The sequence below is a fragment of the Leopardus geoffroyi genome, chromosome E1, assembly GCF_018350155.1.
Source record: "Leopardus geoffroyi isolate Oge1 chromosome E1, O.geoffroyi_Oge1_pat1.0, whole genome shotgun sequence".
In the NCBI taxonomy this organism is placed as follows: domain Eukaryota; kingdom Metazoa; phylum Chordata; class Mammalia; order Carnivora; family Felidae; genus Leopardus; species Leopardus geoffroyi.
The window spans coordinates 58,726,317-58,748,210 of record NC_059330.1 but is presented as its reverse complement, the minus strand read 5'-3'; the positions used below and the strand labels follow the sequence as shown (position 1 = coordinate 58,748,210).

General features: G+C 56.6%; 1 protein-coding gene across 1 annotated transcript in view; it reads left to right on the top strand.

The window, feature by feature from the left end:
* The first annotated feature begins 571 nt into the window (after nt 1–571).
* The window catches only part of RBFOX3 (RNA binding fox-1 homolog 3), a 452,855-nt gene continuing 431,532 nt past the window's right edge, over nt 572–21,894 (top strand). Inside the window, exon 1 of the mRNA XM_045489765.1 lies at nt 572–669. The gene's annotated coding sequence lies outside the window, so the exon portion shown is untranslated. The remainder of the gene's footprint in view (nt 670–21,894) is intronic.

Below are 21,894 nucleotides of genomic sequence, written 5' to 3'. Positions count from 1 at the left end.
CTGGGAAACGACGACGACTCGGGTGCGGGTGAAAAGTAAGCGGCCCCGCCCTGCCGCCAGGGAGGCTGGGATACCGCGATGACGCATGCGTGCTTGGAGAGCCGGGCCAGAGCCCGCGCGGAGCCCGCGGGTCAGGTCACCGCCTTCGGGGTGTCTTCCAGCCTCGGAATCAGGAAGGGCGCGGACCCGGAGGAGGTAGATGGGCCTGTGGCGGGGCCACGGCGGGCCTCCTCTGCTGGCACGCCTCCTCCACGGCCTACAGGGTGCGCCTGGCGTCGTTTTGCCGGTCAGGGTTTGCGGAGCTCAGAAAGCAGAACGGACACCGCGGCCGCCTAATTTTTCCGTGACCTGCCGCGGGGAGGACGGGGAACATTCGGCGAGTCCTGGCTGTCGGCCTGGGCTGCTGGCGAGATCTCCGTCACTGCCCGCGACCCCCACACCAGGCTGCCCTGCGGGTCTGTTCGTGGGTCCGTCTTGGCCACGAGAAGAGCTCGCCTCGCGTGTCCCCAGCGACGCTCACCAGCCCATCCAGTGAGTCTCGTGGTGTCCTGGGATGCTTCCTGTTGCCGACTCTGAGGTCTGCATCTCCTGTAGGACCAGCTCTGCCGACCACCGCCACACCTCCTGCATTTAGCTCCGACCTGTGCAGACACGCCAAGGCAGGGGCAGGTAAGGCCTGAGTGACACTCGTGTGTTTTAACGGTTGCGGGCTTGCTGGGTGGGCAGTCACTGAGCGATGGCGCCAGGACACGTGGGGAGGAGGGTGTGTGCGTCCTCACGCAGGCTCCGTGGGCCTCTTGGGGCGCTGTGATTGGCTCACAGTTCTGCGCCGTGGGAAGGAAAGCCCTAGCCAAGATGCTGTGGGACCGTCCCTCCGAACGGGTGTCTGGCTGGCCTGCGAGTTTGAGGGTGGAGACACCTTGTCCCCCCTCTGTGGACCTAGGCACCGATGCCCGCGCTAGCCCTCAGACCTTGGCATGACAGAGGATTCTGTGGGTACGGGCAGTCTCTGGGGCATTGTGGGGTGGGGAGATGCCCAGCAGAGCCCAGTGGTTGGGGCCGGAGGGAAGTAGTGGACGAGGCGGTGGCCGTTATACTGTTGTGTTGGTGACACGTGTGCTGACTGTGGCTCGTGAAGACTGCCTCATACTGAATACGATTTGGGGGCAGGGTCAGTTGGGAGTTCATGATCATTGAGCCTCGTGCACTGCCCTTTCCTTCCTCATTGCCCTCCCCACCGTCCCCACAGCTGAGTGTGGGCTCCCCGGCCCTTCTGTGGGTTTGGGGGGGGTGCTCTTACTGCTCCAACAGCGGAACAGTGAACGGAGCGTGCAAACCCGCGTTCCTTTTGCGATTTGCACGTGCACGGTCGTCCAAACATGTGGAATCGAGGAAACTGCTACAGAGCCTTCTACTTTTTTTGTTCAACGACTTCGTCAAAATATAATCCACATATCCTGCAACTCGTCGTCTGAAATGTGCGGCTGAGTGGCTTCTGGAATGCTCACATAGCTGTGCAAGGACGGCTGCAGAACAGTAGAACTTCCATTGCCACTAAGGGAAACCTCATATGCTCTGGCTATGACTCCCATGTCCCCCTCTCCCAGGGAGCTGCCCATCTGTTTTCTGTCTCTGGATTGGCCTTTTCTAGACATTTCCCATCTGGGAGGTGGTCCCCAGATTTCTCATCTCGGTTTCCTGAAAGGAATATGGGGTGGTCTTCTCTCCTCTCTTAGCCTTGCTAGTCTTGCACTGGGAGTGTCCCCCCCCCCCTCCCCCCCGATGAGGGAGCTAGGCAGGAGTTAGGGATAGGGCAGGGTGGGGCCAGGTGATTGGCGAGTAGGGTGGAGGGTTGAGATCAGGGTGAATGAACCCCGGAGGCCACCAGGCCCTGGTCGGTGCCGGTGTCTGTCAGCCCAGTTCAGTCGGGGAAGCAGGGCCCGTGAGCTGGGTGGTGTGTGTGGCCCGTGCCCATTGGGTGCCCTCAGGGGATGCCTACATGACCCGGGGTTCCCCGGGCTGGGAGTTAGGGCACTGACTACAGAGTTCCCGGCATCTCATAGTGACAGCGCGGGGGGAGGCGGCTATGTTTAGAAATAATTACTCTGTCTTGTGCAGAGGTATTAAGGCATCCTTTCTGGCAGTTGCAGGAATTAGCTCGAGGCATCCCTGACAGAGCAGCAGTGACTGTTGCCGGCTTGTCACAGACATGGGCCACGTGGAGGCAGGGAGAGGGACAGGGAAGCTGGTGGCTGTGGGAGAGAGGAAGCTGTCCACGCTCAGACGAACGTGTTATCCTAAGAGCCTTTACCACGGATGTGTGTGTAGCTGCTCCACAGGTGGACACCCCAGAGGGACGCTGACCAAAGCCATTCATCACGCACATGTTTATTAAAGGCACCTGATGGCCGGACCCAGTACTAGGCGCTGGGGCTACAGCCCAGCTGTGAGCAAAGTCCTTGCTCCCATTCTAGTGGGGGAGGACGAGTAACACACACACAGAGCAGGTGAAAACAAAGCCGGTGCACGTCAGGCGGCACTTGTGCAAGCCCTGAGTGAGGCCAGCGGGTGACCTGGGGCAGAGAGTTCCAGGAGCTGGATCGGCATGTGCCAAGGCCCTGTGGCAGGAGGGAGGGGCAGCGAGGGGGCTGGAGTGGAACCAGATGTGTGAGAAGTTGTCAGAGGGGAGCAAGTGGCCAGATTGGGGTTAACTCTTGGATCGCAGAACTAACTTTCTGTTTTCACGTCTTCCCCTTAATCTCAGGTGTAGCTGGCACGTAGCAAAAGGCTCTGATCTTAAGCCTCTAGTTTGATGAGTTTTGCCCCTTTATGGTCTCCCTGCCTCCCCCCGCAGCCAGGGCGCCCTCGGATCTGATTTCCAGCACCAGGCAGTATGTCATGTTCTAGAACCTTACACATGTGGACGCACACAGTGGGCAGTCTTTGGCATCTGGATTCGTTCGCTCCGTGGAGTGTACTTGAGATCCATCCACATTGCTGTGTGTGCCAGACGCGTGCCTCTGTTTCAATACCGAATGGCTTTCCGTACGACAGATGGGCCACGGCTTCTTTACCCATCTTCGCGCTGACGGACGCTTGCTCGTTGCCAGGTTTGGGCAGGTTTGAGTCGAGCTGCTGTGCACGTTCCCACACACGCATCTCTGGCCTTTTCTCTGGGGGAGGGGAGGTGGCTCTTGGAGGGTTTTGAGTGGAGGGGGGTCCTGATCTGACCTGGGTTGGGCTCTGGCTGCTGGGTTGAGAGTAGGACGCAGGGGCAGGTGGAGGTGGGACCCTCTGTGCAGCAACCCTGCAGGTACGTGATGTAGGTGGAAGCACGTCGGCACGTGGGCCTCAGGCCTTCCCTCTCGGTTCGGGGATTTGGGGATCTGAATGCTCATGAGTGGTCTAGAGAAGCCAGGGAGGAGTCCTTCATTTATTCCTGGAGTGTGAGTGACTCCCCCCTTCCTCCAAATCACAGCCCTGGGTCCCTGCGGGGCCACCACACTTACGCCAGGGTTGCTCTGGAGGAGCAGAGGGCCCCGTGTGCAGGTCAGGACTGTTACGCATCGGGCCGCGTGCCCCTTGTTAACCCCTGCAAGGTGAAAGCCATCTGCTGCGGTCGGAGCGTGTGTGCCCCCCAAACTCATGTGCTGAGATCCTAACCCCCAGGGTGATGGTATTAGGCGAGGGGACTTGGGGAGGGGCTTAGGTCATGACGGTGGAGCTCTCATGAATGGGATTAGTGACCTTAAATGAGAGACCCCAGAAGGCTCCCCCATCCCTCCCGTCCTGCAAGGACACAGCAAGAAGACGTTGGCTATGACCCAGGAAGCGAGCACCCGTCAACACCGAATCTGGCGGCACCTCGATCTAGGATTTTGAGCTTCCAGAACGGTGGGAGTTGTTGTCTGATGGTTATAGGCCCACCCAATTTATGGTGTCCTGTTACAGCACCTGAGCAGACTGAGACACTATCCTTGGGAACTGACTGCAGGCTTCACGCAAGACATGAAGGGAGGAGGGGTCCGTGCTGTTCTGTGGACCCCTGCCTCTGGGGACAGGGCCACGTGCCTGGATGTTAAAGGACGGTCTGGGCCTGCTGGGGCTCCCCGGCGGACCCGGAGGACAGGCTGCAGGCTCTTTGCCTGGAGGTGTCTGTGTTTCGGGAAGAAACACTGGTCTTTGCTGGAGAAGAAAGGCGGGGATGATGAACCTGGGCCGCCAGCACTGTCACGTGAGGGCCTGTGTTCTCTCTGCACATCCAGAGCAGAGGGGGGCGGGCTTGGGGGCAGAGGGCAGGTCCTGCTCCTGGGGGTCTGTCGATGCTGCCGGTTCCTTGTAGGAGAGCACCGTGCTCAGGCCCCTACAAGGCCCGGGGCGCGGCTGAGATGCGGAGCATGGCTTTTGTAGAGGGACCGGAGAACCAGGGCTGGGGCGAGGGGCTCCCTGGGGCTCCGGGTATGAAAAGAGCCTCCCTCCACCTGCCGTCTGCTGGCACCTTTGTCTGTAGCCTGCTTTGTCTCGCGCCTGTGAGTCTCCCCTCTGACTCAGTTTCGCTCTCGACAGGCTGGTCGGCCTGGGGTTTCATGAGGTTTTACACACCCCACCCCAGGTGAATAACGGGGACTTTTCATCCTCGTGTTTTCTGGCAACACCTTCGAGGGAGCCACCAATTTCTGCACAACATCTGAGATCTGCAAGCTCTGTTTTTAAGTACAGCCCAGGCTCAGAACACGTGACAAAATATGGAGGCCGAGTTGCCTAAGAAACAAATCAAACTGTGCATTTTGGGTACGTAAGAAGCCAGGTGGAGGTTTCTTTTTACAGGCAGGAGGTGGGGGGAGCAGGGAGGAAAGATACCAAAAGCACCAGCAGTGAGAGAGCAGAGGGGAGCAGAGAAGCTGAGGGAGGGGGAGGAGCTCTGGATGAAAGGGGCAGATGTAGGGAGACGGCTTTCGTGGGAGGAGCAGGGACCGGTCTAGGTGGGCGCCTCTCGCCGCTGTGTACAGACCTCTCACCTCTGCATCGCGTGTCGTGGTGCTGGGCCTTGCCGGGGCATCTCGCGGTTCCTTCCACCTCGCGCCATCTGCCCGCCTGCTGGGGACGCCTCCCCAGTTAGCGAGGCTTTGTCACAACAGGCCAATTTCAGCGGGGGCTACCCCCCCCCCCCGCCTCCCTTCACCCCTGCCTAGGTGGCGCTGCATCCTTCATAAAGGAGGTCATCGTGGTCCATGCGGGCCGGATAATGTCGGGGGGCAGGGAAAGCAAAATGCCCAGTGCCTGGGACCCCAAGAAGTAAGAAAGAGCGGAGGCAGCGTCAGAGAGCTAAGCAGGGTGGGAGAGCCTTGGGCACCCTTTGCCTGCCCCTGGGGTCACCCTGCTCCTGGAAGGTGTTCCCAGCGTCCTTGGCTCACCCCACGGCAGGAGAGCTGGACGTCGTGACCGGGTGAGGGGGCAGTGGAACGGGTGAGGCTGAATCGGGCAGGGCCGCCTGGCAGCCTGGCAGAGCGGCTGGTGAGTTCCGACCCTTGTGCAGAGGCTGCGTGAGGGAGGAGCAGGCTTCCAGGTCCTGATGATGAGCTGGGCAGGGCCTCCCTTGAACTGATTTTGTGCCAGTTACAGAGAATTCCTAGTGCTCACAGTGTGAGCTCTGGGCGTGCACGGGGCTTGCACTAGCACTTTCTCTGGCCGTTTCAGTTGTGGTTTTCTCCTGTACGCATCTGTGCAAATTCGGGAACAGGAAGAGGTTTTCTTTTCTCTGCTGCATATTCCTTGCAAAGGAAGGGGTGGTTTGGAGCTAGTGACTTATTTGTGTGTTCTTTCTGTCTGTCTGTCTCGGCTGTGGTGATGGCAGAGATTCCCATTTTCTTTCTTACTGACCTGAAACAGAGTCCCGCCCCCACTCCCCAACAGAAAAGTCTGTCGGGAACGCAGCGTCTCACAGAATCAACCCCCTCCCTCCCTGCCTAGGGTGGCAGGCACTAGAATTTTACTCCTTAACAGTTTCCTGCCCCAACTGGTATGTGGGCCGTGAGCCTGTGCAGGACAAGGATCCAAAAATAATTGCTCTGGAGTCTGATTCTTTTTTTTCAAAAAAAATTTTTTTTAACGTTTATTTGTTTTTGAGAGAGACGGACAGAGCTTGAGAGGGGGAGGGGCAGAGAGAGAGGGAGACACAGAATGTGAAGCAGGCTCCAGGCTCCGAGCCATCAGCACAGAGCCCGACGCGGGGCTCGAACCCACGGACGGTGAGATCATGACCTGAGCCAAAGTCGGCCGCCCAACCGACTGAGCCCCCCAGGCGCCCCTGGAGTCTGATTCTTTATTTATGTCCCCAAAATGCCAGGTGGGGCCAGCCCAGCTCACAAAGTGGGACTCTGAGTAGCAAAGAATTTAACCTTGCCCAAAGACGGGTCAGCCCCTGCACCCCTAGGGGGTAATCTCTAAGCCCTTGGAAAGTCCAGCTCTTGGTTTGCCCTGGGGAGGGGGGAGCTTGGGCCACACCAACACTGTGACAAAAGGTGGAGTTTTGGGGCACGGCATCATGTGACGTGGGCAGGGGCTTTGGGTCACGTGGTATCAGCTTTTGCTCCAGAGGTCAGCCATGTGGGCACTGAACCATGTGTCTCTGTGGTAGACCCTGGTAAAGACTGCGGGCACTGAGGCGTGGGGGTCTTCCCTGGTGGGCAGTGCTCTGTGCTTGCAGTCACACGTGCCGCGGGGGGCTGATGCTGTGGTGGCCCCAGCGGGACAGGGCCGCGGAGATTGTGTGTGGAATCACCCTGCGTTCACTTCTTCCCTCGGTTGACTTTAATTTGTATCCTGTCCCCGCGATAAACCGTCCTCACGAGCGTATCAGCTTTTGTGAGCTCCGCGTGTCCTTCTAGCAAATTATGAAACCCCGGGGTGGTCTCCTCACTTGCACTTGGCGTCAGAAGTGAGGGTGGTCAGGGCACCTGGGTGGCTCAGTCGGTTAAGCATCTGACTCTTGATTTTGGCTCAGGTTGTGATCTCACGGTTCGTGTGGTTGAGCCCCACGTCGGGCTCTGTGCTGACGGTGTAGAGCCTCCTTGGGCTCTTCCCTTTCCGTCTCTCTCGGCCCCTCCCCTGCTCATGCCTCTCTCTCTCCCTCTCTCTCTGTCTCAAAATAAATAAACATAAAAAAAAGAAGTGAGTGTCTTCTGGGGACTACTCCTGACCTCACATGGGCATTACTGCGGGTCCCCTGCGGTCTCTGCACCCCTGGCTTATCCTGGACTAGGTGGCTCTCCATCTGGTCTCCCCGTCCTCACACCGTAGCCGGCGTGAGCGTCTGGAACAAGCAATCCTTCTGTGTCTGCCTGTGGAAACTCTCCACTGGTTGCGTTTGCTCAGACTCTAAAGCTTGTTCGTGAGCAAAAACCTCAACGTAATGTGGCTTGTGCTGACCCGTCCCGTCAGCCCTGGCCTACCACCTCCAGAGCTGTCCCCGGCCCCCTTTGATTTGTAGAGCATACCCGAGCTCTTACCTCGGGAAGGCTCCCAAGGGCCTCAGAGAGGTGTCCCTGCTCGTTTGCCATCTCACCACCTGTTCGTGGCCTTCCCAGCACCCCCTCAGCGTGGACTCACTTGCATTGTTCCCTTACGTCTCTGTCTTCCACATTTTCCGTGTCGGCCATTCCCCAAAGGCAGGAACCTTGGGGGTTTTATTTGCAGCTGTAGACCCTGTACCTAGATCTCAAGCCTCCACATGTTGGTTCAAGAGACCCTCCACCACTGTCACCACACAGCAAAATCCCCATACCACTAGCTGGTTCCCCAGGCTCCTTGATCAGACTCCCTCAGAACCTGGTCCCAAGCGTGCTCCTGGGGGTCCTGCTCCGTCTTCCGGCTGCTTGGGGGTCCAGTAGCTTTCCTTCCCCTTTCCTGGCCGGGTTATGCAGTGACTTAACCTGGTCACAGGCTGAGAGGCCAGGAGGGCAGGTGAAGCCAGATCCCGGGTTCAGCACATGTTGTCTTGTGGGGGGAGAGAGCTCTGCATTGTCTTCAAGCAGAGAGAAGGTGCACTTTTGTATGCGTCTATTTTTGGTGTTTGTGCTCTGTGGGGTTCTTGCTGTTCCTTTGTTGTACTCTGGAGCTCTGTCACAGCTATTTTCATCAGCGTGTGGTGGTTTTTTCCTTGTTTTTACTGTTTTTTTGTGGGGAAAACGAGCACTGAGACCTTACTAGTCCGCCATCTTGCAGACATCATTGAGACCTTTCTCCCCTCGGTTGGCCAAGCACGTGATTGATCTTGGCGAACATTCTGTGTACAGTTGAAAAGAATGAGTATCTGAAAAATATAGCATTTTACAAATGTTAATTAGGTCAAGGTGGTTAATGGCATTGTCAGATCTTGTATTTCTTTACTGATTTTTGGATGACTTGTTTTATCAGTTGCTGAGGGAGGGGTCTTAGGATATCCAACTATAGCTGTGGATCTCCCCCTTTAATTCTTTCTGTTTTGCCCATTATTTTGAGGTTCTGCTGCTAGGTCTACCTGCTCCTGAGTTTTATACTTTCCCAACAGATTAGGTACCTTTTGTCATTATGCAGAGTCACTTTTTAGCTCTGTTAATACCCTTTGTCTTCAAATCTAGTTAATCTGTGGATTAATATAAACTTGATACAGCTGTTTTACACTTACTGTTTGCATATTTTTGACCATATTTTACCTTGAGTCTGGGTCCATCTCTGCAGTTGACGATCTCTGCCTTTTCACTGGAGTAAGGTTTAGTACATTTACATCTAGTGTAATTGTTGTTATGGCCAGCATTAACTCTCTTATTTGACTGTTTGCTTTCTGTTTGAGTTCTCTGGTTCTTGTCCATTTGTACCTCCTTTTCTGCCTTCATTGTGGTTACTTTTGCTTGCATTCATGGTCCATTTTAATTTGTGTGTTGACTTTGTAGCCTTGTCTGTTGCACTGTGTTTAGTGGTTGCTCTAGGGGTTACGCTAATGATGTTTAAAGCCATGGACCCAATAATGCGAGAAGTGACATCTTTCCTGTTTAGAAGGGACGATGTCCCCAGATGGAGTCCCCGGACACTTCCATGTCTGGAGCTTCGGGAGATGAGAAACTAGCAAGGTGCCTGAGAAGGCATCCTAGAGGGAAGGTGGTGTCCCAGAGGCCTAGAAAGGAGAGGCCTTCAAGGAGCAAGTGGGCTAATGGCCATGTCCACTTTGTCAGAGGGACTAGCCATGTTGGAGGGCGGCAGTGGTGACCATGACAGGTTTTTATGCAGAAGAGCGGCATTAGACTTGCTTAGAATCACTTTAGGAGAACACAGGCAGGCATGAAATGGGACCAGCACATGCAGACAACTCTTTCAAGGGATCTTCCTGCTAGGGGGAGGAGAGAGTCAGTGCAGTCTGGAAGACTGGCAGGGAGGGCCTCAGTGTCGCTGTTGCTGGCAGATTTTACAGCTTCTTTCTGTGCTCGTGGGAGTGACTCAGAATATGACAAAAAACACATTACAGAACCCAAACCATGTCTGTACACATACTCGGGTACACGCATAAACTAAGTTTGGGTAGATAAAACCCCAAGTGTTACCAGTGGTTGAGTTTCAATTCTGGGATTATGAATGGTTTTTTAGACCTGTGTCTATTTGAAAAATCCATACTTTACGCTTTTTTTCCCCTGAAAGAAGCTCATTTAACATTAGCCATAAAAAAGTGAAGTGGAAAAGATAATTAAGTTTACCGAGAAAACCCGAACATAGCCTTCTCGTTTCCCTTAAAACCACTTTTTTTCTTTGAAAACAAATCAAAACAAAACTGTGGCAAAAAATTCAAAAAAGTATAGAAAAGTTGAAAAGCAGAAAAAGGTTCCTGGCTGACCCTCTCCTTTAAGTCCCTCTCATCAGTTATGTATATGGTTCTGGAACTTGCTGTTTTGGTGACAGTTCTTTCGTGGAGGTAGTGATGTGCCCGCACATATAGCTTCCCTTGTTCAAAAACAAGATGGCATAATATGCCTCCATATGGGCGCCTCCTAATTTATTCCCCAGCAGGTGGCCCATCCCCCCCCCCCCTGCCCCTAACGCTATTGCTGCTGTGACGATGTTGCACTTAACGTGTGGCGTGAACGCACTGTGAACATAGATCAGCAGGAAAGAGTCCTATGGGTGGAACCAAAGGTACGTGTGACCAAAAACTAGTCAACTTCCCCGATAGCCCCTCCAACAGGTTTTACCGATTTAGTTGCATCTGCCATGTATCAGAGGGGGTCTTTCTACTCCTTCCTTTTTGAATGCTGGCTATTTTAAATATTTTTGCCAGCCTGACGCTTAGTAACGGTGCTGTTAGTTGAATTTCTGTAGTTACGAGCAAGTGGAACACGCCTTCCTATGCTCGGGAACCGTTGACATCTTTCCATGCGGTTGTTTCCCTGTGGGTTGTTTGTCCTGCACTTACTGGTTTGCCAGAACTTTTTATTTGTGAAGGAAATCCATCATTTGGGAGTTGTTCACAAATAAAAAGTTCTGATGAATCAGTAAGTAAAGGACAGCCAGGGACCTTTTTAGTTAGAAGCCTTTTCCTTTTTTGGCTTCTGTGTTTTACCTCATATTTAATTATTTCAAGATAACTTTAAGAGGTTTTTTTTTTTTTTTTATAACTTTTAAGAGTTTTAAGGTAACTGATTATGTCACTGTGTCTAGCGAAAGTGACTCGGCCTCAGTTTTCTCTGGCTTCACAGTCTGTGCTCAGGGGAACGGTCTGGGGGGAGGCAGGGAGGCCGTGTGGCCTCACCTGGCCTCACCTGGCCAGAGAAGCCCCTGGACGCCAGGCCCTAGGCTTTCTGGGCTCCTTTCCAGCCACCGTCTCCAGCCTCCAAGAGGGCAGAACCTGCAGGTTGCCATGTGGTGCCTTTGAGGACTGGCTTCTCGTTCCAGGGCCTGTGTGTGCGGGCCAAGCCTCAGGGCCCCCAGGAAGCCTTCCTGGAGCCCTCCAACCCTTGACCGTGGCCCCTGCCCCCGAGCTCCGGGCTTGTCTCATCCCCGCCTCACAGTTTACACCTGAATTACAGCAGAGAATTTGGGGAGACCCTGCAGATCACCTGTGTCGGTGTCACTTTTATAGTCGAGGAAACGGGTGAAGTCAGGGAGGTGTAGACAGTAAAGGGCAGGGTGAGAGTCCTGGGTGTCGCATCTCTTTGTGCCCAACACTGACCCCTCTTATGGCTTCTGTCCTCTGGGGGTCTGCTGCCCTCCTGTTTCTTGTTACCTGTGCTGATTGGAACACAGTGGGTGCTTTGTGAACCCTCGGGGCTGGGTCCAGTGAGCCTAGAAGCCCACATTGGATGTGAGTTTGAGTCTGCCTTGGGGTGGGAGTGGGGTTCGCTCTGCTGCCGGCCCGTGAGCACCCGCAGGGAGCGGGGGCACTCCCACCTTTCCTTCCTGCTATGGCCCCGGGGGTGAGCCGGGCAGGGGCTGATCCATGGTCACGTGCAAGGGGGTCTGCGGTTCCCCACTGAAGACAGAGCTCAAGGCAGCATTCCTGGGAGTGCGGGAGAGGCATGGTGGTCCTTCTGGATTCAGGGGCTCCTCTGACCGATGCCCAAAGGCGGCCAGCCCGGTGAGCTTGGTGCTGCAGAGGCTGAGCCCCGAAGGCAGATGGGCGAAGGCTAACAGAGAGAAATTGGCTCAAGGGTTATTTCGTGGGGTTTTAGGAGCTTGGATGGGGGCTACAGACCTGCCTCGTCTTTAGTGTGAACAGGAAACTAAGTGGGAGAGACGATGAAAGAAAACAACAAAATACCTGTCTCAGGGTTCTGTTCGTCTAAGGGTGGTGCTTTGGGGGGCCACTGTCAGGAAACTCCTGGTGTCCAGGTAGAGAGAGGGTCAGAAGACGGGAGAGGGAGCCTCAGCTAAACCCCGAGAGCTGATTCTGATGCAGAATGGAAACCTCAATTGGACTCACCTGGCATTCGGTTTATTGACTTTTAATTAGAGTTATAAAGCACGTGCCTGGTCTCCAGCCCCTGGAGTGTGAGGCAGACAGTCACTTACATATATGTGTACACACACACACACACACACACACACACACACATATATATATCACTGCCGAAGTTTCATTGAGGCCAGGGCTCTCCCTGAAGGCTGGTTGTAGTACTTGCTGGGCCTGCATTTGATCTGGTGCCTCCTTTGTGCTCCACACTTCTCTGCTGGGAGCCCTGGGGCCAGGCAGCAACGGGGTGGCCCTCTGCATGTCTGAGACTGGGCACCCTGGGGCGGGAGCTGCTGTGGCCTCTGCCTGTCCCCCCAGTCCACACAGACTGCTTCCTTCGCGGTGGCTTACCAGGGCCGGCGGATGCTGTCTGTGTGCCGGGGGGCCGCTTGGCTGAGAGGCTGCAGTCACTGACACTCAGTGGCCCTGATCTGTCCTCTGCCTCCTGCCCCAGTATGTGAGGACACTCGCTTGCACTGGGAGAGATTAGGTCAGCCGGTAGGGAGGACCAGAGAGGGGTGTGTGTGTGTGTGTGTGTGTGTGTGTGTGTGAGACAGCAATGACTCTCCCAGGCCAGCTCTGCCCCATTAGTGAGTTCCAAGGGATTCTCTTTCTGATTAAGCTGGGTGAAGTGAGCTGTCCTGTTTTGCACTTGGAGGCTGGGACCCCTCCTCACCGTGGCCAGCCCCACTCTTGGCTGGAGCGTCCCATCAGGAAGTGATCCGCCCCTCCTCACTGGGGAGAGAGTTGGCATCCCTTCCCCCTGCCCTGTCCCTCCCCTTCTCCTGCCTGCAGGGGTCCACACAGCTGGCCTTGGGGTTGGTGGAGCCCCAGCCCGCTGTCCCTACGGCCACACAGTCCCTTCTGCTCCCCTGCTTGTGCTGCACCCAGAATGCCACGACCCCGAGCGCGTGCCCAGGCGGGGACTGAGGCTGACTCCCGGCCTGGGGCCCCGCCAGCAAGCCCGCAGAGAGAGGTCTGGTGTCGGCTGCTCGTCAGAGGTCTGGGGTTGGGCCCTGGTGACCGGGTGAGAGCATGGGGCGTGGCTCCTGCAGGCTCCGCTTCTCAGAGGGCCTTGTGATGGTCTCTGGGCAGCACCCCAAAGGGCCAGACTCGGGTATCTCAGGGACTTGGTACAGGTGCCCACTCGCCTCCCTCGTCCGCCTTGGGGCTCAGAGGCGTTTGGATCCTGCATCCCTGGGAGTACGTTGCCTTCCGGACCCTCCTGCCTGACGTGTGGCTTGGCCAGCGATGACACTGGTTACAGGAAGGGGGGCGCAGGAGGGCAGATGCCGGGGACCCGCAGGGGTCATGGGTAGGGCTTCATGTCGCTGTAAGGGGTGGCCGCAGGGGCCTGTGGAGGGTGGGAGCAGAGCCGCTCAGGATTACGAGGAGCATCTCGCCCCTCGGCCCACTCCTGGCTCCTCTCCATTCCCTCTGCTTCCACGGCAGCGTGTCCCCGTGTGGCTCCATTTCCTCCCACGGGCTGGGACACGGACCCCCGCTCGCATGGGCCCCCGTGACAGAGAGCCCACCCACGACGGATCAAGGCCATCCGTGCTTTCAAATATTAAATCTGTTCGGAATATTAAATAATTTCCTCTTCAATGATTCCAGTAAATTTAATTAGTGCTGTTCTCCCAATAGAGTTGTCTCCTGGCTTCTGAAAACCTCCTGGCTTCACGAGGAAGGGGGCTCAGACTCCTGTGCTCTGCGCAGCTGCACTGTCTCCCCCGACGGCCCCTTGGGCGTCTTCAGCCGCTGGGTCCCTGTGCTGGGTGGGAGTGGCCAGGTGACACGGAGCTGCATCCGTCCTCTGATGGCTGTCTGCAAAGCGGGGCAGCAAGCACTTATGGGGGTCTAAGCGGAGTTTGGTTCCTTGGGCCCTTGTGGGCGGGGGGGGGGGGGTGGGTCACAGCCTGTGGTCTCCATCCTGGACTCGCTCGTGTCCTCTCAGGTGGCTCAGGCTGGGGGAAGCCCCCTTCCATGTCTGGAGCCAGCCCTGAAGGCCTGGGTTATTTAGACTCTCAGAGACTCAGTTTCCTTATCTGCAAGCTGGGGGCAACCATGCCAACCTCACAGCATTAATTTTTGAAGAGTAAATGAGAAAATGCACGTTAGGTGCCTAGCATGAAGTAGGAATTTGATAAATATTATTTATTTCATTCTCTTTCTCTCACGAATCACAAGCTTTAAAAATACATATTTTGGGGATGAAACTTCCAGAACTTTAGTTCAGAATAATAACGCTTGGGGCACCTGGGTGGCTCAGTGGGTTCAGCATCCGACTTTGGCTCAGGTCATGATCTCACGGTTTGTGGGTTCGAGCCCCGCGTCGGGCGCTGTGCTGACAGCTCGGAGCCTGGAGCTGCTTTGGATTCTGTGTCTCCCTGTCTCCCTTTCTGTCTGCCCCTCCCCTGCTCACGCTCTGTCTCAAAAATACATAAACATTAAAAAAAAAAAAAAAAAATAACAACCCTGGGCACGGGCCTTCTGAAAAGAGCCCCAAGGAGGGCCGTGATGGTCCCTGAGCCCTGAGGGCACACAGAGAGCTCCCCGCGGCGTGGCAGCAGCAAATCAATTTCAAGCCTGATCTGAAAGGAACATGGGGGAAGTTGGATCTGCGGGACATCACCGGACGTTTCCTTCTAGAATAAAGAAAGCTGTCCCTCGGTCGCTCCTCTGCAGTGATGTTTTGAGTCTGGCTACCAAGCAACAAATAAAAACAACGGCAGCAAAGACACATCTCCCTGATTAGCCCAGTGATGGATTTGCATAATCAGCACCGGGTCAAGCCAGCTCATGCGAGGTGCGGCTGGCAGCGGGCGTGTGCTCCCCGGGGCGCTCCGTCAGCTTCTCGGTCAGAGGCAGGAGAACCTTCCGACCCTGCAGGCGGCTCCCCGCATTTATCAGGGCTGCTTTCATTCTCCCTCCTCCTGCAAGCTGGAGCTCCGGCCTCTGTAACGTTTCTAATCGAATTAGGAAAACACTCCTTATGTTTTTCTTGATTACAAACACAATTCAGGTCCAAGGTGGGAGACTTAGTGTAGACAGGAAAGTTCAAGAACAAATAACAAAATCACCCAGCGCCCATCTGCAGAGGGAATTGCTGCCAGCCCTGGAGGGTGAGTCCTTCTAGCCTGTTCTGGAGGCCGAAGGCATATAATTGGCCCTGTATTGCACGGTCGGGTTTATAGACCTTTTCATTTGATGGTTTACGAACACTTCGCAACGGCATTCAATATTCTTCCACAATAGGATTTTTAATGAGTGCACAAATTATTTACTGACCCCCTGGAGCTGGACATTCAGCCTGTTATCAGTCTTTTGATGCCATAAGCTGCAAATATTCTAGTACATAAATCTTTGGAGATAAATCTTTGCGTTTGCTCCTGAGTTTCTCCTTAGGGTAAATTCCTACAAGTGGAATTGCTGAGTTAAAGGTTAAACACGATTTGAAAGCTTTTGATCCAAGCGCCAGTCTGCCCTCCAGGAGGATTACCCAGCTTCGGATCCCACCAGCCAGCGTGCGAAGAGGGTCATTTCCCAGCGGAAGGGCTGGATGCAATCAGCAGCTTCAACATCCAGCTGGTGGAAAAAACGGAAGTGTGTTTTTGTTTAGATTCGCATTGCTTTGGTGACTGGTGAGATTAGACACTTTGCTACCTTGGGGTCCTCTTAAAGTCGTCTTTTGTGAGTTGCTGGCTCTGGTCTCGTCCTGCACACGTGTCCCTGTCTTAGGTGTGTACAGATGGCTAAGAGAGGGGCACCGGGGTAGTTCAAGTCAGTTGAGCCTCTAACTCTTGATTTCGGCTCAGGTCATGATCTCACGGTTCGTGGGTTTGGGCCCTGCATCTGGCTCTGTGCTGACAGTGAGGAGCCTGCTTGGGATTCTCTCTCTCTGCCCTTACCCTGTTTGCGCGCGCTCTCTCAAAATAAACTTAAAAAAAAAAAAGGCGCTGGAGAGACAGGTGGCCATGCTAGCCAGCATGGGAGCACAAGTGGAAATGCTCGTGGAGGGTGGCAGGGCCACTCCGTGGGTGGAATATTTCTTCACGTTCTTCTCAAAGTGCTTAGCACGTGGCGTTGTCATTTAGCTGTTTACTCCTCTGCGTTTCCAGCTCATCACCCAGCTCCTGGGTGGCCGGGTTGAACCCTTTTCATGCCCGTTTGTCACTGCCTGACCCAGAGCTGGACACTGGGAAGGTGCTCGAGGGGTACGTGTTCAATACATGGATGAATGAGGACCCCACGTGGGGAATTTCTCGGGGTAGAAGGCAGCTTAGGATTTTGCCCGTTCCTTCAAGCGACACTCTTGGAACGTCCCCCGGGTGTTGATGGGGTAAGTGGCGAAACCAAGAGCCCAAGGACAGTGTGACAATCCTGTTCTGAAAGCACTGGTGCTCATGACATCAAAGAGCATGAGGGGACTAGGGAGCGTCTCCCTAGTGGGTACAGGGTCTCCTTTTGGGATGATGGAGACGTTCTGGAACCAGATAGGGTGATGGTGGCACAACATTGTGAACGTTCTAGATGCTACTGAATTGTGTACGTTAAAATGGTTAATTCTGGGGCGCCTGGGTGGCTCCGTCGGTTGAGCGTCCGACTTCGGTTTGGGTCATGATCTCGCGGTTCGTGGGTTTGAGCCCTGCGTCGGGCTCTGTGCCGACGGCTCGGGGCCTGGAGCCCGCTTCGGATTCTGTGTCTCCCTCTCTCTGTGCCCCTCCTCAGCTCATGCTCTGTCTCTCTCTCTCTCTCTCTGTCAAAAATAAATACACATTAAAAAAATAAAACATCAAATGGCCAATTCTATGTTATGTGAATTTCACCTCAATTCAAAAAAAAAAAAAAGGGACAGGGCTGTCCTCGCTGGCCCTGCTGCCGGCCATTTCAGCCTGGTCATCACTGCCTGGGACTCTGCCGCCTGCGACGCAGCAGAGTGGGGGACGCACCCACGTCCAGGCTGCTGTGTCTGCCCTGAGGTCACGGGTCAGCCCCGGCCCCACTGTCCAGGGGAGCGTGTGGGGGCAGGACAAGCTGGGTCTGCCGAAAGCTGGGCACGGGGCACGTCTGGGCCAGGTGTCAGTATGGGGTCCAAAGTGCTCGGCCAGGGTCGGTAGTCCCTCAGCCTGTCCTTGTCTGGGGCCGCAGAGGAGGACCCTCCTGGTGGGTGGGACGGGGACGGGGGCTGGAGCTGGCCAAGGAAAGGTCACTAGGTTCGTTTTGGAGCTGGGCAGGGGGAGGTACATCTGCGGGGGGCTTCTCAGTGCTCAGATTCCCCGGTTCTTGGGGACTGGGTACAGCCGGGACCCTGGGGCAGGGGCAGGCCCGAGAACAAGGTTCTCTCCAGGGAGAAACTGCCTGAGGGGTAATGGTGAAGCCAACTAGAGGGGCCGGGGTTTCAGGGCCCCAGGGCCCCAGGTTCGACTTCGAAAGTTTGTAGCTTGCAAGCCATACCCTCCCTCCCCGACCCCCTACCCCCCCCGCCAGCCCAGCAGGACTTGGCAGTGGAACTCCTGGAAGGAAGTAGGGAGGAGACGCAGACTAGCCGACTGGGGAACGAGGCAGAGAGCTAGTTTGGAAGAGAGTGGACTTCCTGTAGGAGGAGTGCAGGGAGGCAGCTCACCTCTCCTCCCACTGCCCCGAGGGTCAGTGTATCACACAGAGCTGTGGGGTCTGCCTCCTGGAGACGGGCTGGGGGCTTGTGGGGTCTGTCCCCAACCCTCAGCAGAGGAGAAAGTGGAGTCCTGAAGTGTGAAGGTCATGATCCTGCCCCGCAGGTGTCTAGGCTGGGCTGGGTACCCAGGCCCTCTGTCCCCCCGCCTCGGACTGTCGCTCTCTCCCAGGGAGGTCACCTTCTGATTTCCTGGAAGCTGGCCGCGTGGGTTAGGAGCCTTGTAGCTGTGCTTGGTGAACAGTCCCTGTAAGTGGGCATCTCATTTGCAGTGTTATTTTTGTCACGGGGGACATCTGTTGTGGATGTCTCCAGGGGGCCAGCTGCCTTGAAGATGCATGTGGGGGACACGGAGGGGGCACTGATCCAGAGAACCTGGGAGCTCAGGGCCACCGTGGGGACAAAAGAGACCCAGCATGGCAGAGGGAGTGCCCCCGCACAGGTGCTGGTGGGGCGTCCGCTCGGCCCGGCCTGGTTGTGCGGCTGGGCAGTCAGATGGCCTGTCCTGGCCGTAGGTGTTCTGTTTTGTCCATGGTACATCGGTGCTCCCTGCCCCAGCCTGTCCTGCAGCTCCGGGCAGAGGCTCGATGCTGGGACGAGGCAGAAACGTGGTGCTAGTTAGGATGTGGACAGGGCTCCAAACAGAGCCTTCGCGAGGTCAGAAGGGACTGTCCAGAGGGAGGTGGCCGAGTTCCCGGAGATCACCTGGAGACCCAGTCTCTTCTGTTGGGGTCCCCGCCCTTAGGGTGCTGCCTTCACACGCTTGGTCTCAGAGGGCTCCCCTTTGTTTGTGTCCCAAGCCTCTGGTAGAGGGCTTGGGAGGTGAGAGCGGGGTTGGGGGTCTCCCCCCCCCTCCAAGGTCCTGACCCACAAGCTGTAGGTGCCGCTTCTTTTTACATCCCATTGGCCCACATGTAGTCATGTGACCAGGCCCAGCTGCAAGGGAGGCTGGGAGGCTGGGAGGTTCGTCCCTGTCTCAGACGCTGGTGAACCCGCTAAATGTCAGGGCCCATCACATGACATGAGCACCTGCTGTGGCATGTGGGGAGACGTCTCCTAAGCCCTCCCGGAGGGTGGTGATCCTAAGGGACTGCCCGTGTTCACACTAAGCAGGCCCTGGGGGCTGTTCCCCCAGGCCACGACTTTGGTGATTCCCCTGCACTCTTGTTCTGTTCACCGCAGTGAACTGTTTCCCACTGACAGTTGATTCGCTTGCCTTTTGCCTGAACAACCACAAAAAGGTAAGCAGCCTTCAGCCGCCCAAACACCCCTCCGCTCCCCAAAGTTAGGTTCTCTGCCGGTGATCGCGATGCTCTCTGCCGTAACCAGAGGCCACAGCAGTCCCGTCTCTGCAGGTTTGTGTGGGCGAGAGCAAGCCCCATGCCCGTCTACCCAGCTCGTTTCTAAAACGAGAGCACGTGTCCTTACATTCACGGCAGCCTTGTCAGTGAGAGCGCAAGCTGGAAATCGCTCAGGTGTACATCCGTAACGGCCAAGCCGATCGTGGGACGTCCGCGCGCCGGGGCGCCACTCCGCAGCAGTGAGGAGTGAAGTGCGGGTCCACGCGGCAGCACGCCTGCCTCTCTGGGCAGTTACGCTAAGTGGAAGAAGCCGGACCACAGAAGAGAGCCTTGCTGAGTAGCGGTATTTATGCAAAATCCCAGAGAACGCAAAGCGATCTGGAGTGACAGGAGACAGGTCAGTGGTTGGCTGGGTGGTGGCCGGGAGGCAGAGAGGGGTGCGAGAGAGAGACCGCAACATGCGGGAGGAAGCTTTCCGGGTGATACAGGCCACCTGCCTTCACCGTCTGGATTGTGGGGATGGTGTCATGGGTCCGTCCACATGTCAGAACTTATAAACTCCACCCTTTCAACCCGTGCGGTGTGCCGTATGGCAGTGACTGCTCAGTAAGGGCTGAGGGAGCTCCTGGGGGGGGGGGGTCTCTTCCCCCCGCACTCATCCCGTTCATGAGGCTTGTGATCTGATCTCCTCCCAAGGGCCCTACCGCCTGGCGCCATCACCTTGGGGGCTAGGATTCAACCTGTAAATGTGGGGGGGGGGGCACACATTTCCTCCACTGCACCGTGTAAGTGCTCGGGGCCAGCATCCGACCCCTCCTCCTCCACATGCCGAGGCATCCATCGTGGGCTTGGTCCTTCCCAGAGGGGACTCCCTGCAGCTGGACGTACGTGCCAGGCTTGGCCCTGCGCTGGGCATCCAGATGCCGTGAGCTCCCTGGAGACTGTCTGGCAAGTTGTCCACCTGCTGGTGGGAGGCTCCCCGATCTGGGCTGGCGTTCGTGTGTCTGCGTGCTCCCTTGAACAGCGGGTACCCCTGGCCGGACGGGCTCGTGGTTCTGGGGGAGCTTGGCGCTGCCTGTTCTGCTCCGACTCATGCCATGGCCACGGTCTCGGGCTGCAAGTAGCATGCCACCTGCTCTTTGACAAAAGGAGGGTAACTCGTGGCCCACCCACCAGACAGTGCGCCCAGCGGTGTCCTGGGGCTGCCGGAACAAAGTTCCACAAGCCAGGCGTCTTCACTCAGCGGAAGCAGATCCTGGCCCGGGTGTCGAGGCTGGGGGTCTGGTGAGCAGGCCCGGCCCCCTCTGCAGGCTCAGGGAGGGCCTTTCGTTCCCTCTACTGTCTGTGGAGTTGGCAGCCAGTCCCGGCTTGGGGCTGTGTCACCCCACTACCCGCCTCGGTGGCACATGGCCTTCTGCTCTGTATCTGTCCTCATATGGCTCCCGATGTGGATCTGGCCCTGGTCCCCCTTCTTACAAGAACACCAGTCGCACTGGGTTACGGGCCACCCTGCTTGACCTCATCTTAACTTGATTACATCTGCAAAGACCCTGTATCCAAACAAGGTCACATTCTGGGCTACAGGGGGATTGGGACTTGCATGGCATCGTTTGGGTGCACATTCAGCCCACAGCAGTACGTATCCCGCTGTACTGTAGGTAAGGGGTTACACGCCCACGTCGTCCATGAGACTGGGGCACCCAGTCCTTCACGACACAGTCACTGGCCTCCCACATGTCCTGCTCCTGCCCGTCCTGTGTGAGGTCCCGGGAAAGCCCCATCCTGTCTGGTCCTCAGTTTATTCATCTGTAAAAGGGGTGACCAAAGCACCTGCTCGGGGGTGTTTGTGGGGAGTTCGTGAGGCAAAATGCCGGCCCAAGGGTACTGTTAGGAAAACATGTATGAGTGGAACGGGAGACTCCAGTGCAGGACTCCGCAGGCCTGGCCCAGGGGCAGGGGCACTGTCCTCTTTGGTGAGGAGAGGCCGCGGAGGAGTCTGCCAGGAAGGGCAGGCTGTGAGTGGGGTGTTGGGGGCACCCCTGCTTTAGGTGTGCAGGAATGAAGGGCTATGAGCTGAGCGTCCGGGCTGCGGCCAAGACATGGGGTTGGGAGGACGAGGCACAAAGCACAGAGGGGGCAGGGGGTGCGGTGGTGGAGTGGGGGCAGGGGTGCTGGGGTCGCGGGCCGTGGAGGGAGAAGCAGGGACACACACAGGTGACGTGAATTCATGTGCTGAAGCCCTAACCCCGGCACGTCAGGACGCACTTGTATTCGGAGATGGGGCCTCGGAAGAGGCAGTTGGCGGTCACGTGGTGGGTGGGACCTAATCCAGTCTGCCGCTTCCTTAGGAGAAGAGGTCAGGACGCACATGGGGGGTGGGGGCACTTCTGTTTGGGAGGAAGGCGGTCGTCTGCGAGCCCGGGAGGGAGGCCTCAAGAGAACAGCCGTGCGTACACCTTTGTCCCAGACCTCCAGCCTCCAGATGGAAACAAGCACCTGTGGTTCAAGCCACCAGCCTGTGGCGCTTTGCCGCGGTGGCCCCGGGACGCTAGTGTGCAGGGCAGGAGTCAGTGTGGGCAGGCTTTCCGTGATGGATGCCTTCTCCAGAGCCCGCTGGAGCTGGAGGGAGGCGGCCCTAGGCCCCGGCGGCTGGTCAGGCAGACGGAGGCCTGCGGAGCCGAGAGCCTGGCTGGCGAGGGTGCCCAGCGGCTGCCACCTTGCTGGTGACGTGATGGGGTCGTGTTCGCAGAGGAGCCTGGGAACAGTGCAGTGGGACGAAGTGCGTCAGTGAGGCCACCGTGTAAGCTGTCTTCTTGTGGAAGATCTCCAACCAGGGAGAATGAAGTTCAACGTAAGCATGGATTCAAAGGCAAGAATGGCTCAGTCTTCTCCTCCCTGTGCCCTCGGGCAGCTCCTGGGCCATGTCCTGTCTTGTAGGATGAAGA